Here is an 18,142-nt window from a genome sequence, read left to right as displayed (position 1 = left end):
CCGTAGCACTGGCGTTATAGATGTTCGCCTAGGGCGCCAGATCTGGGGAGGCGCTGCGCTGGGAGGGAAAAAAACATTTTTGACCGTTCGTGCTCATCCTAATTTTCGGCCTTGATGTAACAATATTCATAATCAAGTAAATGTAACACCCTTTTCAACCCGGTTACAGTTTACATTTGCCCTGTACGATGGGCGCTGTAAGTGATGAAAATGGGGGATGTTGGCTTATCAGGCGCCCGCAGCTAACAGCCAAAGTGCGAGTAAGCGTGGGAGCGAGCGAGGGAGGGCGCACCGGTACCGGCGCTGTTGTTATTAGAATCTGGTGCTAGCTGCTCTAACGGATATAAGAAGAAGATGTTTCTACAATAATGTGGAGGAGAGCTCTCCTGTCAGACTGAGAGGCTGATAACTACAGCTCAGTGAGGTAAAGGACTCTCTTGCCCCTTTCACACCAACGCGTTTTCAGGGCCGGCTCGGAGCTAGAGCCTGAAAAGTACAGTTTTTTCCTCTTCACACCGCAGCGGCGCCGCCTCTTAGCTCCGGAATCCAGTTTGTTTCCAGCTCCAAAAAATTGTCGGTCTAGAAGCAAGACTCCGGAGCTAAGAGGCGGCGTCGCTTACGCCTCTCTTACGTCTCTCTTACGTTGAGGCGTGCAGGAAACTAAACCCACCTCCCCTGAACATGGGTCGACCGAAGAGTCTCGTCATGCCTGCCTACAAGCAGTAGCGCTGAGCAAAGTGACTAGAAGGCAACCACACACTTATAAAAAAAACACCACACTTTATAAAGTCAGGCAACACTAACCAGGCTCCGTGTGATTCTGTTTATTTGTACCTTACTTTAACCATCCGTTCGCTGTTATTGATCATTGTGGAGAGCAGGCAGACGTTTTGTTTTTTATTATAGCAGCTATCGGATGGAATCAATACATGGGCTGCACAGGTTGTCATGTCCGACTATCACAAGTAGAATCATAATGAAAAATACGCCGGTAAAATGTGCCTGTAGAAAACGGCTTAGCAAGTAGTCAGTTTAGCTTCGGTTGCTATGCTAACATCACCCATGTTATACCAGAGAAACTTTCATAACAGCGTTGTGATGCCAAACAGCGTCAATTCAGACTGACACACATTCACTTAAGGGGAACTGGGGATATGTATCAGCTGCTTGTGTGACAGTCAGTGAATACTTTAGAGCCGTGTGAGCTAACCCGGAGCTAACGGGAGAATAAACTCCCGTGGAAGAGCAGCCAGCACTGCAGCGGTCGGTAAATGCCGCTGAAACACATTAATAAACAATGAACCACGGCACTCTGGAGAAAAGTATAAGGTTGGAGAAGTCGTTATTTAATTTAATCTGGTTTCATATGATTAAAAGCAACACGATCATCGACCCGACGCAGTCCCCCGTTGTTGTTGTGAGCACCGTTGGGGAGCAAATCAGCGATGTAAACGGTGACGTCATGACGCAGCAGCGGCAGCACCAGACGGGCTCTGGGCGGTGTGAACAAAGCGGGAGCAGAAAAGGGAAACCGGAGCTGAACCAGAAAAGCTCTAGCTCGGAGCTAGAATGGGAAAAGTGCTGGTGTGAAAGCCGCATCTGAGGGTTTAGATCAGTGGTTCCCAACCTTTTTTTTACCAAGGCACACCGCCAGCTAAAATCTTGCCTAGGGCAGCAAATTGTCTAGAGCCGGCCCTGCACATACCATTCCTGGTATGTCTAGGAATCTTGGAAACGCAGTGAATATTTAAGAAGACTTGACTGGGTCATGAAACATCTTTTGGCGATATGTGAAGGTCTGCTTCATCTTCTCCTTGACAATTGCATCATCAGCTGAGTGCTTCATCAGTGCGATAGCCTCGCAACACAGGCTTTTAGTGGTTAATAATAATAATAATGGGTTCCATTTATAAAGCACTTCATATTTGATTTCAAATCCCGAAGTGCTACAAGCAGTGAGCAAGGTTAGACAGTTTGCCTCTGTGAAAGGGCCTCTATCAGATTTTGGACCACCTGTAACAGAGGTGGAATGTTTACTGAATACCGTGTTTGACTGCTCTTTACATACATATGACATTTTGTTTTAAGTTATGTCATCAGATGAAAGTAGATTAATTTGATTCAGAAACAGAATAAATACAAACTACAAAAGAGTACAAGATTTAGAAAAACAAGAGTATACATTAAATTATTCTCCAATCATGTGTTATAAATTAGACTTACTATCCACCTACAATAAAAATCACATACCTGTTAGTGACTGACGCAGGGTCTTCTTTTGTCGCTCTGATGCTCCCTTTTGAACAAATGTCAGTCTCCATGCCAGGTACCCACTACCATCTTCTGCATTGTAATAATGCTCCTAAAGTAAAAGGGTGTAATTCACTTTGATGAGCAGGTTAAATATAGTTTTTATCTCCTTAAAACTACACACTGAACTGGGCATTAATACCACTTAAGGAAAGCTTTATATAGCTCTTTTATGGAGGTTATTCCCTATCTTTATTCAAGAGCGTGGTCTTTCAATTTGAGAGTATAATTTATTGATTTCACATTCAGATTTTGTATTTCTTTCCCTCAAACCCTGTCCTCTCACTCAAATGGCGCCTGCTTGCACTTAGATTTGCTCTGCTTCTGCTCAAACTGTACGCTTGCACTCAGATATATTGCTGCTTGCACAGATTTCCTGTTTTCCAGTTTAAAACCTTCTCCTCGCACTCAGGCTGCTTCTGTGCGCTCGTCAAATGTCTGCTTTCAGATTTCTGCTCTGCTCTTAGATTTTTTTTGTGCAACAATCCTGTCAAAATCCCTCAACCAATAGGAAGCCAGGGGCGCGTTCACTTTACTTATTAGAGCAGGAGTCAGAATCAATATAGATCTTTTTTATTTTAAAGTAAATTCAGATTGAACATAGTAAACATTTTTTAATTATTGTGTCCGTCCAAAAAAAAAACATTACTTATAGTGAAAACCACCCTTGAATGATGGGATAGTAGACTAAAAGCTTTAGGAATTGAAACTATAACATATAATAAGTACCCTGTATCAATATTGATGCAGAACAAGTGAAATTTGACCTTTATAGAGAGATTTAGCAAAAAAACAACACTTATTTGGGTGGATTTGACCTATCTCTGGGCCCCCTTGGTCGATTTTGATGATTGACATCTCTTTTTAACCGTTAGAGCCAATGGAATCAAGGGGAAGTTCCAAATACACACACACGTTACCAAACAAGGAGTGAGAGTGACGCATAGCCAGAATACCCAAAACAGGAAGCTGTAATACACTCTGGAAGCTATCATTAGCAGCTAATATGAAAACTCAGTTTTTGACATAAAAATTGAATTATGGATTATCAATCATTTTGTGACAGACACATTGGATTAACCTTCAGCCGCGTTTTTCTCGTTTTAATGCCATTGAACACAACTTTTGATCAGAATAACAGCAAAAGGTGTGTATATCTCAGTTTTTTGCTACCTAAAGCTATGTTGTGTGTTGTCTGGTTTTGCTTCCCCTGTCGCGAGTTCTGATCGCTCAGTGATGATACTTATATTTCTAGTATCTGTGGAATCTCAGCTTGCTAGCAAAGCTTGTTTGTGCAGATCCGATAAGTATATCGATCGATTTATACCTAGAGTTCTGTGCTAAGTGCGTTAGCATTTTTTCCGCTCAGGGCTCATTTAGACGCTTCTTGTGAGACTTGTGTTTTGTTTCGGTAAAAATTGTTCATATCGTCAGTTAGCTTAGTTTCTTCCCGTTAAGTGAGTATGACACATTCATAGTTTATTACATTTTAAGAAGCCCTGAGACACAGTTTCGTGAAAAAAAGCCCATTAACCTGTTCCACCCTGAGCCTGTTTTTCAGGTCTCAGGCTCGAAAATGACATTCCCAGAACAAATGACCATATCTTCCCTTCTAAAAGGGTTAAATTAATAATATTTGTTCTCAAAGTAATGATAAACCTGTGAGTTGGATGTAGAAAAGTCAGAATCAATATAGATGTTTTTTATTTTAAAGAAAATTCAGATTGAACATAGTAAAAAACTGTAAATTATAGTGTCCGTCCAAAAATTCTTTTTTACTTATAGTGAAAACTACCCTTGGATGATGGGTTAGTAGACTAAAAGCTTTAGGAATCCAAAGTACAACATATAATAAGTACCCTGTATCAAGATTGATGCAAAAAAAGTGAAATTTGACCTTTTGAGAGATTTAGCAAAATAAAACCACTTCTGGGGTCATTTGGGTGGATTTTCCATATCTCTGTCCCCCCTTGGTCGATTTTGATTAATGAAATCTCTTTATAACCGCTAGAGCCAATGGAATCGAGGGAAAGTTCTCTACACACCAACACGTTAACAAATAAGGAGTGAGAGTGACGCGTGGCTAAAACCGGAAGCTGCATACACTCTGTTGGCTACCATTAGCAGCTAACTTTTTTTTCTCCGATTTTTACATACAAATTGAATTATGGATTATAAATAATTTTTTCAAAGCGACAGATACATTATTAACCTATGGATCAACAGATTCAGCTGCGTTTTTTCTCGTTTTAATGCCATTGAACACGTCTTTTGATCAGATTGACAGCTACGGTGAGACGATCTCCCGTAAAAGCTCCGTAAAGGTACGTGTTGTGATGTCTGTGTTTGCTTCCCCTGTCGCGAGTTCGGATCGCTCAGTGATGATACTATACCTATATAATCTGTGGAGTCTCAGCTTTAATCGGATATATTGTATGTGCAGTTACGATAAGTAATAAGGGTATCTTTATCTTGAGTTCTGTGCTAAGTGCGTTAGCATTTTTTCGCTTAGTGCTAATTCAGAGGCTTGGTATTACCCTTGTGTTTTGTTTTGGTAAAAATGCTTCATATCTTCAGTTAGCTGAGATTCTTCCCGTTAATCTGGTGCTACACATTAATAGTTTCATAAATGTTAAGAATCTTTGTAACGAAAGGCTTACATTGCAAAGTCGCACATATCTCTGAATTGTAATGTTGGGTCACTACGTACCTTTGAGATAATACAATATTGTCCAAAGTAATACAGCAGGAATTAGCGGACAGAGTTTTTAAATGTCAAATCTGTAGAATTATGTAATAAAACAGCCGGTAAAAGGGTGCCAGAAGTAACGGACTCTCTAAAAAATGGGCATTTTTTATTAAAAAGAACATTTGGATCATGGAACAATTTGCATTTTGAATGATGGGCACTTATCACTATAAGGACAGACCCACTACAGTCGGTCACTGTAGGGTTTTGGTTTACTTCGCCAATTGCATCCACTAATATTCTTACATAATGTCATCTTTTCAGCCCTCCGTGCCCTGTTTTTATTAGACATGTCTGAACCTGCTGTAGCCACTGGAGTCCACTCTACTGTCAAGCTGTCAAGATGTTGAACCTGAAAATGTCTCCAACCTTATTTCATACTATTGTTAAGTGGTTATTTTTGAAAGAATGTAATTGTTGAGTTAGTGCATTTTGGTTTCCTATTGGGTTTCTGTATTTTGAGGTGTGAATAAAGAAGTTTTGATTTGAGTCTTTTGCCTTGGAAAATCCAGCTAGAGTACTAGAAAGCTAACCCCTCGATTCCACCGGGTCCGTCTGCACACCACTAACAGGCCACAGGCTCTGGGGCCGTTACAGCCCCCCCCATAAAGTCAGGGTCCCCATCGGAACCCTGGCACCTAAATTAAACATTCTTATGCCACCTACACATAAACGAAAAAAAATAAACAAATAAATCAGTTTGTTTTCCCAACTAAGAGAGGAGAAACAACAGGACACTGGAAGGTATCGGCTACCTAAACACACTAACAGGGCATTGAGCTACAATACACACCGAAGTGCTGTAATGCCAAAAATTAAAGCTGGCGTTTCCTCCTAATCACCGACTAGTTCAGCTAACTAGCGTGTTACGTTTTTTTTTTTCCTGTTTTTTGCCATGCCACCCCAACTTGGTAAAGAGGTTCACCAGCAAAATGCTCCCACTGAGGTACCCAGTTTCCCATCCGAAGCATGACTTTTCACCTCCCCACCAGGAAGAACACTCTCCATTCGATCCTTCAGAGACTCACCAGCACGCTGCCCCTCCACGACTTCACCGTGAGAACCGGACCAGGGAACATCAACACATGGTACATAATGCCGCTGTGGGGTATTACTGATATTTCCCGTCTGCACGCGCTTCATTGCACGTGTCACAGCGCACACTGTAAACACGTCAGGCTTACTACTGCTAACCCGGGACACTGGAGCCACGATAGCAGGCGGTGCCCCATCAGCCCACACCTGACTACCCGCTATGTCATAAAGTAAACAGATATGGTTCTAAACTATATTGAAGTAAACATGTATTATTTTGAATTGTATTTTAGTGAACATGTATTGTTTGAACTGTTTTAAGTAATCACATATATAGATATAGTCTTTTCACTTACAACTCACTGACCCAGAGATCCTGTTACACACACATACACCTCCTCCCACCAGCACACACACATATTCTTTTCAAGGTTCTTTCTGGGCATCAATATATCTGTGTACAATGTTTGGTTGTCTGGGAAAGAATAGTTTGTGTGAAATATTCCTTGGGAAAGTAAAGGAGTGAATATCGGTGCAGAGATAAGATTGACTCTGTCCTTGTGAACTTCAGAATCTCACGTTCTGCTCAGAAGAAAACATACTTTTTCTCAGAACTCTGATTCGCTGTATTGGACCCGACCAGAAGTGAATCCAACCAGTAAAACACCTGGGGGAGTGAGCAGCTCACACAGCTCCTCCCCACGGACTCTCTGATTCGCTTCGGAGTAAAATGGGAAGGAAGAAGTCAACACATCTCCGCCCCAAAATATGAATATGAATACTGTTGTTTTTGCATGTAAAATGCTTCCTGTTTGCTGACTGGCTGGTCCCGATACCTGTATCGCACAGCAGTAGAAACCTGAAGTCCGGAGTACTCTGTAAACTTGTATACGTGTTTTGTTTCTTACCAGTAAAATCAGATTATTGTTATAACCTTTATTCCGGTGTTTTGAATCCCTTTCTTTATTAAATATAACCAGCCTCATCTAACGAACGGCGCGTAGCGGAGGGGGGCTGTAAGCCACCATCCAACAGTGTTTGCTACAACAGTCATTACCCAGGATCATCGTAACCCCATTTATGGGCAGAGCTGGCCGCACGCCAACCACCACTTCACCCTGAAACAGATCTGAAAACAGCATCATTTTGTGGAGAGGTACCTGAAGAACATTCAATCCCATTCCCAGCACCGGAATGAACAACCCCATGTACGTGTCCTCTGAAAACGGTAAAGCAGATGCTAAAATGAATGAGTCAAACGACCCGGTGTCGCGTAATACCTTCACCCGCACCTTCTCATCGCTCCCCACCAGAGAAACAAAACCTTCAGTCATGAAAGGCAAATAAGACTGCAGTTCTGGGCTAGACCCCTGTGGTTTCATCTCACTGTCTAAAAGCCCAGTCACCTGCTCAGCGACAGGTGCCACGAACATTGCTGGCCTGGGACTACCACTAGTCCCTGCCTGCTCAGCTTTAGCCCTAAATGCATAGCAGTCCTTTCTCCAGTGCCCTTGCTCATGACAATAATTACACACATCAGGCTCACGTGCACCACGTACATACCCTCTCTCTGGCCCAGCAGGTCTTACTGGACATCCAGACCACACTCCCATACCCGAGGAATTTCCTTTGTGACTGCCTTGTACGGCAGCACCTCCCCCAACATGTGTCAAAACATAGTCATCTGCTAATGCAGCAGCTTCAGCAGCTGTCCTGACTGCATGCTCACTGATATAAACCGCAATGTGCTCCGGTACAGAATTTTTGAATTGCTCCAGAATTACGAGATCCCTCAACGCCCCGTGAGAATCAACGTCAGTTGCAGCACACCAGGGATCGAAATGGGTGGAAATATCTCGAGCAAACTCGAGGTGAGATTTATCACCTCTCTTCCAATTCCTAAACCGCTGACGATAAGCTTCAGGCACCAGCTCATAAGCCTTGAGAACGGCAGATTTTACTAAATCGTAACGCAAATAGTCACTGTCACTTAAAGACGAATAAGCCTCCTGAGCCCTCCCGGTTAACACACACTGTAACAATAACACGCGAGTGGCCTCAGACCACCCCCTTACAACAGTGAGACGCTCAAACATCGAAAAAAGAATGTCCGGATCCTTCTCATTAAACCTGGGAACCAGCCTCAAATCATTCAATTCATCAACGGACCTCCCTGGGGTCCCGCTTTGACTAGCTGGATTATCAGAAAACAGGACATCAGCCGCTACTTTGCCCTCTCTAATTAATACTAGTTTCTCCCTCTGCAACTCCAACTTAGCCTGCTCAGTTTCCTGCCTCAATTTTTCCAAAGACACCGCTCTTTCTAGCTCAATGCCCTGTCGCATCTTCTCCACGGCTAACTAATTTGAGTAACTCCTTCTGTTGCTCGAAATTCAAAACAGCACTTTGACCCGCCATTTCTATTGTGCGCCCGGGGACAGGAGTATCCCCTTCAGTGTCGAACACCTTACTTTTTAGCAAACAAGCCCTCAAATTCGCTTTCACCGACTCTTTCACTCTTTTATCACCAACTTCAAAATCATAATACTGAGCTATTTTCACTAACTGATCCTTGGTGCACTGATCCAAAAATCCTTCAGACGGTGCAGCAACAAACGCCCACACAATATCCTCCATATGTATACAATAATCGCTATTTTTACAGAGGAAATGCAATGTCTTAGCCCACCTGTGCACAGAGTAGGAATGAGCAGCCCCGCTAGCCGACTTTCTAACCACAAACTTACTAGGTAACTCCCCCCCTAGTCTTCATGAGGCGTAGCGGTGGGTATTTATGCACTTAAAGCCTGCTGGACCGAGAGAGGCGACCAGGTAACCGGCAACCCCCCTGAACCACGGAAATGCTCCCGAGCAAGTTTAGGGAAAAGGGAAAGTGAAGCTCTAACCGCCGTACCCCAACACTATCAAGGCCCCCCCAGACGAAACCCAAAGGGGAAACGCCTCTTGAACCTACCAGGGGAAACACTCCTACAGGTATTGTATAAACAGGCGGGACCACTACCTCCTATGTTTCAGCAAATATTTAAGAAAACAGATCACAGCTACCAGACAAAACAAATCTCATCAATTCACACAAACCCGGGACCATACGCGTTCCAAAGTAACGCCTAGGCATACACAACACCATATAAGGCCACATACATCACTGTCATCAGAGGGAATCCCCGACACGTGACCTAACATTCACATGGGCGATACGTGCTCCCTTGCACCTGCTTCCCCCCCAAAAAAAACTCAGGCTACCAACTAGCCACGAACACAGGCTAATTCAGGTACAGCTAACGCCAAAACAACCCAACTAACTCCCGGTTCATACTCACAATAGACGAGCCCCCAGTTGTTATGACCGGCCCGTAGGCCACAACATGAAAACAGAGAGAGACGTTTAGAGTGGTTTAGCAAAAAAAACTCCACCTCTGAGGTGATTTGGGTGGAAATGGGGGTTTTACCGTTTCTCTGGAACCCATTCGTCGATTTTGGTGATTGACATCTCTTTCTGACCGTTACGCCGCCTACACACGGCGGCGTGCGTTGACGCTTGGCGGTGGGCGTGTCTTGAGCTTGGGGAGTTTATGCGAGCAACGTGACCAACAACCAATCACATGAATCTCCCGTGTCTCTCCCCAAGGGCTGGAAAATGGAAGAAGTGACCAGAAAGTCGGGTTTGTCAGATGGAAAAAGCGATGTCTATTATTTTAGGTACTAAACGAACGGGGGCTTGCAAAACTTTTAGCTGCACAGGACACAAGAGTTTGCGGAAACAAGACAGGAGTTGATAATTGGAAGGGTGGGTCTGTGTAAAGTTTGTGATGGGAAGGGGGGGGGTTCTGTTTGCAGCGGGGTAAAAAGGCTCCCGTGTATGAATCTCACCATAGACATTAATGTCTAAAAAGCGATTTTTAATTAATGTCTATGGTGCTATTTTATGCAACATTGCATGCTGGCTAAATATACTGTCTATGCCTGCTGTCCATTCAAACGAAGTAAACTGGATATAAACTCGCCAAACAGGCGAAAACCTACCAGTTTCACCCACTGTCTCTGCCACCTCCCTCCATGCCTGGCTCCTCCGGTTTGTATCCCGGTAGGTGAACAGAGACTGATCATATAGCACCGGGTGATTCCCTACCGCTACGATGATTTTCTCCTCCATTTTTTGCATGAGGAAATGAACTGCGGTATGGCTCTCCCAGCATACACGCGGTTTGATTGGCTAGCGCTTGTACTGGCAGATTTGCATACGCGGGATTTGATTGGCTGACGCCTCCGCCTCAGCTTCAAAAGTAGAACATTGCTCTACTTTTGCAGCGAGCACCGCGAGAAAAGCTACGCTTTGCTCCCACAATGCAGTTCGGCGAATCGTGACGTCACCTCATTCAAAGTGAATGGGCAGAAGCGTTGAAGCGTCAACGCACGCCGCCGTGTTTAGGGGCCGTTAGAGCCAATAGAATCGAAGGGCAATTTCCCCACTCACTAACATTGTACAACAAAAAGGTGGGGGCTTCACGCATTCAGAATTGCATCAGAGTGAACCTATACTGTAGCTCTGACATCTAGAAACGGAAAAGCAGTTTTATTGCTCATGGATTATCAGAAATCATTTCAAAGGGACACAGACACATTGGATTAACCTATGGATTAACTTCAGCAGTGTTTTTATCGTTTTAATGCCATTGAAGACCACTTTGGACCAGACTACGACACAAGGTAAAGCATGTTAGCATTTTTAGCTACCTAGCGCCACATGTTTTGATGTCTGTTTTTGTTTATAAAGTCGCAATTTCGTATAATTGAGTGATAATGAGGGTACCCTTCGATTCTGTGTCACCTCACGATGTGAAACGATGTCTTGTTTGTGCAGAAATGATAAGTAAAAAGGCTATTTTACCGTGTGAGTGTTGTGCTAAGTGTGTTAGCATTTTTTCGCTCAGGGCTCATTTAGGCTCATTTGGGCTTTTTGTGAGACTTGTGTTTTATTTCGGAAATAAATGGTTTATATGGCCGGATAGCTGAGTTTCTTCCGGTTATTTGAGTATGCAACATTAATAGTTTCATAAATATTTTTAATTCTTAAAATACCTGAGACATCGGTGCTCAGAAAAAATACTGCGAGGCCGTCGGTAGGCCTACCGGGGGCTCTCGGGCTTGGTTAAGCCATGTTAATGGAGCTACGGTTAACAGAAGCTGAACCTAATACAGCAGCCAATGCAAATGAATGAAAGATATTCCCTGACTTGCATAGCATCTGCTCCTGACTAAGCACAATAATCAGGAAAAGGTGACAGGAGCATTACTGCTCCTTCCTTTCAGAAATGGCATTTTGTCATCCATAACTTGACAGAAAACACGTCTATGGCGAGGAAATCAGATGAGATGCAATCTTTCAATGAGGTGGCATTGTGTATTCCTCTCAGGAGAAACTTCACTCTGTTGCCTGACTATGTGTCGGCAATGATGTGACATGAACTTGAATGGAATGACAAATTGACAAGGCCACCCGCTGTCTGAATTAGGATTTGGAATCGTGTTGAGACAATGCCAAACATGAGAGGAGTTTAGATGAATTAATCATCAGTGGCTTCATGTTGAACATCTAAAGGACCAACTGCCAAGTGCACCAACATAAGAAATATACACTAAAGTCTGTACGCTTTTCCATGTATTCCTGACTTTAATGTTATGATATTATGTAAGCCAGTGTTGTCTCATTTTGCAAAAGGAGTTGAGAGAGCGATGTCTTAGTTTAGCTGTATTCTTAATTCTGAAGTCATTTCAAGAGGATGAGGCTACTAGGAGGCACCACATCTTGAGATCTAGTATGCGAAGCATGAGAATATAAAAATCGATAAAAAATTAGATATCTTTTTTTTCTGCTGCATCGACACTTATTGCTGTTTTTACTTTTAATAATGTATGATTAGAATTTGTCACATTGGAGTTTTCTTTTCATCCTAAAATGTATCTCTGTCTCTTCCTTTGTGCCTAGACGTTTCTTGAGTACAGCCTAAGCCCACAGGAAGGTCGCTCGATGTTCAGTCCATGGCGTCAGACCCATTAAGCGACATAAGCGGCCGCTTAGGGCCCCGCAGCCACTAAGGACCCCCTAGCAAAAAAAATTAAAATAATCTCAGTACACCGTCGCCATGATAAGTATGTTTAATTAATTGTGTTAATATGCCTAGATTGCCTACTCTCAAAGTCATCATCATCATGCATTGATTGTATTGACTTGCACGGTTAAATAGCCCCTTTCGTGACTAGGTGTACGGCCGCCCTCTGTATTTACAGTCCCTTGACGGTCCATAGACAATTCTCAGGAAACTGGATTTTGCGCTGTTCTAACCAGCCGCGGTTCCCAACAAAGTGTCGCAGAAACATTTCAAAGATACTCACACACGCAGGAGGGTTGCACCATAGCCCACGGTGGGTTTAGAACGCTTGGAATTGCTAATAAACATGTTTAATTATCTGTCTTAAACAATTGTCTTCTTCTGCGTTTGTTATTGGTGGTGGTGCGCCCTGCAAGCACTGCACTCGCTAGCGCCACCGCTGGCAGGATGCAACAATAAACCCGCGCATTAAAACACGTGTTTGAGTTGTTCAACTGTAGTGCCTTCAGTTTGCATGATGTCTGACAAAAAAAGGACATACGCCTCTGGTGATCAAAAAAGAAAAAAGAGAAAACTTCAAGAAGAAAAAAGGCAAGACAATAAAGGTATGTAACTTCATATTATGGCTGTGTCTCCTGTCCTGTGTCCCACTAACAATAGTTGGATAACTTGGATTCGGGAGTTATCTAACTTACTTACTACTACTACTTACTTTCTAGCTAACGTTACAGCTAGCTAACTAGCCAAGTTATCGTTATTACCTCAGCCTTTCTGAAGAATAATGCGATGCCATTAACGTTACTGATTTATTTACTTTAGAAAAGTTTAGCTCAGGCAGCAAGTCACACTCGTAGCTAATGTTAGCTACAGATGTAGCACTCCAGATAGGACTCCAGCTTACAGCTTCCTGCCTGCTTCCTGCCTAAGACCTGCCTAAGACCAGCATCTGGGAATGTTAAGCCCTCCCACTATTTTCCAAGAGGGCGTTGCCAGATTTTCAATTTCAGGATTTAACCAGGAGATGGCGCTTCATTCACAATATACAGAAAGACAACTTTTCATGGACTTTCAGTTTTGTTTAGAAGAGCATTTGAACACATCAATATTTTAGATCAAATAAAGTATATCTAATCTTGTAATTCGATAATATATAGTCTTTATATATGAAATAATCATAATAATAATGTAAATGTTTACATTACACTTCTTTATTTGTCATGCGGTCTACTTTACCTACGCTGTAAAATGTATTATCTCTTTTCGATTTACACACGGCATCTATTGCACTTCTGTCCATCCTGGGAGAGGGATCCCTCCTCTGTTGCTCTCCCCGAGGTTTCTCCCATTTTTCCCTTTGAAATGTGGGTTTTTCTCTGGAAGTTTTTCCTTGTACGATGTGAGGGTCTAAGGACAGAGGGTGTCGTTTTCTCATACTGATATTCTGAACAAACTGTGCTGTTGTATTTGCTGTAAAGTGTCTTTACTGTAGGGTATTTTTATTATATGTACAGCACTTTGTCTCGACCAAAAATCGTTTAAAAATGTGCTATATAAATAAAACTTGATTTGATTTGATGCTCATACTTTTACCTATACAATCGTTTGCTTTAATATGCAGTATATTTTTTGTATATTTTTGTGTTTGCTTCCTCCTGCTCCCTTTCGGACACATACTGTATGATTTATTATTATTATTAATATGAAGATATTATTAAGATAAGATAAGATAAGATGTTACTTTATTGATTGAACATTTTAGTTTAGAATGTGCTATCCCACGGTAATTCAGAAGGCTCACAGGTCACATTCTGACCATTATTTAAAACAATAGGTGCTTTCATAATAATTATGAGAAACTATGAAATAAGAAAGGAATCAAATTAAAATGTAATTATCATATCATATATTATATAGTGTATTGTATTATTAAAGGAGAGGTGTCATGGCCATTTCCACTGATCATAATTCCATTGTTGAGGTATACTAAAATAGATTTATACTGTGCATTTTTCCAAACTCACATTGGTTTCTCATACAGCATCTCTGTAAACTACTTGTATTCACTGAATTTCACTATTTGCCTTTAACGGCTCGTTGTAGCTCCAAAAGCTCCAGCCCCCACCCTCCCTGTGAGCACAGTGTGCTCTGATTGGTCGGGACGTTGTGAATCGCGCTGAGCTCCGTGGAGGTGTTGCTTCCTTGTTTAGGATACATAGCGAAACACAGCCAAACTCATCCTGAGCACACACAAACTCACATCCGAAGTAAAAACAATAAGTGTGGCTTGATATTGAGTAAGAAAAAGGTTGATAAACGCTGTGAGAATGGGTCTGCAGAGAGAATTTTGCCGCGATCCCAACTGTCTGTTATCAGCCTGCAGCCAGGGAGGAGAAATCAGCTGAGCTGCCTGCTCCCTGCACCCTGCACACAGATGTGTGTGTGAGGAAGTCCGTCGATCGGTCAATTTGGACCAATCAGCGGGGGCTTAACGTAACGGCTCCGCGGACGTAACGTAACGGCTCTTCGGGATTGGTCCATTTCGTTCCGGGTACCGCTTGACATCATGCCGTACCCGGAACGAAATGGAAGACTCAAATGGCCAGTGACGTATCTCCAACGAGGCGTTTTGGGGAGGTATTTTCTGTGTTAGAGTTTTACTCGCTACAGGGTGTACTTTGAGGGTTTTGACTCTGCACACCGTTTACATGCATAAAAACCTTCATAACACACAAGGGGACGGGTAATAACCGGAAAAGCATGACATGGGAGCTTTAAGTAATATCATACATTAACCCCATTATAGCAGATGCCACATTGAATGGATGAACACATGTATGCATCAATAATTACAACAGAGTATTTCTAAATACAAGTTGTAAAAATACTTATATGTATTTAATACTAATAACATAATGATTAATTTCAGATGATAATACTTTTCAGTGTCTGTCTCATGCAGCAGCTGATCCAGTAATGAGTGAACCGGCCGACAGTAAAAATAAACATTTATAACTAGTTTAGGTAGTTTGAGAGGTAATTAAAATAGCTAAGGGTGATGATCTGACTTGAAGTGTGTGTTTTCCTCCTCCCGCTGCATCACAGCATATACTGTGTATATCACCATTCTTTAATTAAATGTTTTGATAAGTGCATGCAGATCACAGTACAAGATGTGAAGTCAACAGGTAGTCACTCAGAGGGGGGTACTATTTCTTTTCAAATGCATATAGGCAATGCCACCCATTTACATGTAGGCAACACTGCTCTTTCAGTCAAGAATTTGAATGGGATGGGGAGACGTGTGTGATTAAAAATGAGTGGCCAAACTAAGACTTATTTTTTTCTTATTTTAAGAGAAAATGCAGATATTACACTCTGAAAAGAAATGGTAGACATATCAGTACTCTTAGTGCCAAATTGAAAGATAATTCACTGCTCTAAACAAAGTCAAAAATCAACATACAGTAGGGGGGTGGGGGATGGTGAACGGTATGGTCAATGTTTGTAAACACAATCCCCAGGATGTGTCCTAATCAAACCAAAAGAGAAAATACAGATATTACACTCATAAAAGAAATGGTAGACATATCAGTGCTCTTAGTGCCAAGTTGTCTCAGACAATCTGCATTTCCTAATGTGGGACAGTTCTGTGCAAAATGTGGGACACTGAAAAGTCCATGTTAAAAAGCCTCAGTCACCTTAATTCATGTAATGAAAACATCTCAGGTCAGTAACACTCAAAGCTAAATGTGCAATACCATGTTCAGCTATGTTACTATTTATAATGTTATTGTTGTTACAACAGAAGATGTTTTTATTTATATTGAAGTTAAATGCATCAATCTGGTGCACTTTGAGGGCAAAATTAAGAGATTTATGGATACAGCTCTCAACACTCATATGAAACAGAACTGTTATAATGATGAGAAACTATGAAATAAGAAATGAATCAAATTAAAATGTAATTATCATATCATATATTATATAGTGTATTGTATTAGTAACCTGTTACGCACCGCCCCCCCGGTACCGGGCGGATAAACGCGTCATTTGCAGGAAACAACGTCTAAGGAATCTCAATATTTAATAAACTATGAATGTTTTATATCCATGTAACGGGAAGAAACTCAGCTAACTGATCTTTTTAATTTTCTTTTCCCAAAAAAACCCCACAATGCTAACACTCAGCCTCTGAATTAGCCACGAGCGAAAAATGCTAACCTATCACTGCACCTAAACTCACTCATAACTCCCTTATTACTTATCCTAGATGCACAGCTCAACCTCAACACACAGTGATAAACATTTGCGACGCTATAAACGAAAACGTACATCAAAACATGTGGCGCTAGGTAGCTACAAACGCTAACATGGCTTACCTTGGTCAAAACTGGTCTTCAATGGCATTAAAACGATAAAAAAACGATGCTGCAGTTAATCCATAGGTTAATCCAATGTGTCTGTGTCCTCTTTGAAATGATTACTGATAATCCATAAGCAATAAAACTGCTTTTTCGTTTCCAGATGTCAGAGCGAGAGATCGCTTCACTCTGGTGCAAACCTGCATGCGCAAAGCCCCCACCGTTTGTTTTCACAATGAGTGTGTGTGGGGGACTCCCCCTTCGATTCTATTGGCTCGAACGGTCAGAAAGAGGTGTCAACCATCAAAATCGACCAAGGGGGGCCAGAGATAAGAAGAAAAAATACATTTTCACCCAAATCACCTCAGAGGTGGAGTGGTTTTGGCTAAACCTCTCTAAAAAGGTCAAATGTCACTTGTTTTGCATCAATCCTGATACAGGGTACTTATTATATGTTTTACTTTGGATTCCTAAAGCTTTTAGTCTACTAACCCATCATCCAAGGGTAGTTTTCACTATAAGTAAACAATTATTTTTGGACGGACACTATAATTTACAGTTTTTTACGATGTAAAATCTGAATTTTCTTTAAAATAAAAAACATCTATATTGATTCTGACTTTTCTACATCCAACTCACAGGTTTATCATTACTTTGAGATTTTTTTTAATTAATTTAACCCTTTTAGAAGGGAAGGTATGGTCATTTGTTCTGGGAATGTCATTTTCGAGCCTGAGACCTGAAAAACAGGCTCAGAGCTTAACAGGTTAAGTAATATCATACATTAACCCCATTATAGCAGATGCCACATTGAATGGATGAACACATTTATGCATCAATAATTACAAGTTGTAAAAATACTTATATGTATTTAATACTAATAACATAATGATTCATTTTACTTTCAGATGATAATACTTTTCAGGGTTAGGGTTAGGTCCGGTCTGACAGCGCTTAGCTCTCTGCTGCAGAGAGAAAGAGAATTCACTGCTCTAAACAAAGTCAAAAACAACATACAGTAGGGGGGTGGGGGATGGTGAACGGTATGGTCAATGTTTGTAAACACAATCCCCAGGATGTGGGACACTGAAAAGTCTATGTTAAAAAGCCTCAGTCACCTTAATTGATTTGATTTGATGCTCATACTTTTACCTTTGCAATCGTTTGCTTTAATATTAATTCTAAATACAAGTTGTAAAAATACTTATATGTATTTAATACTAATAACATAATGATTAATTTTACTTTCAGATGATAATACTTTTCAGGGTTAGGGTTAGGTCCGGTCTGACAGCGCTTAGCTCTCTGCTGCAGAGAGGAAGAGAAGATCACTGCTCTAAACAAAGTCAAAAATCGTACATCCCAACGGAATAAATATAATTAATTATTATTAATACGTTAAGTCTTGTTCATTGTTTTTTACTTTTATTAAATGTTTGATATTTCCGGCACAGACCCTTTCATACCGGCAATGCGCGATAGAAACAACAGGAACTGCGACAGCATAAATATGCGAACACAAACCTACAGACTGCTGGAGAAGAGATATCACAGGG

The sequence above is a fragment of the Trematomus bernacchii genome, unplaced genomic scaffold, assembly GCF_902827165.1.
Source record: "Trematomus bernacchii unplaced genomic scaffold, fTreBer1.1, whole genome shotgun sequence".
Taxonomy (NCBI): domain Eukaryota; kingdom Metazoa; phylum Chordata; class Actinopteri; order Perciformes; family Nototheniidae; genus Trematomus; species Trematomus bernacchii.
The sequence above is the reverse complement of the archived record's forward strand: the minus strand, read 5'-3'. Positions refer to the sequence as shown.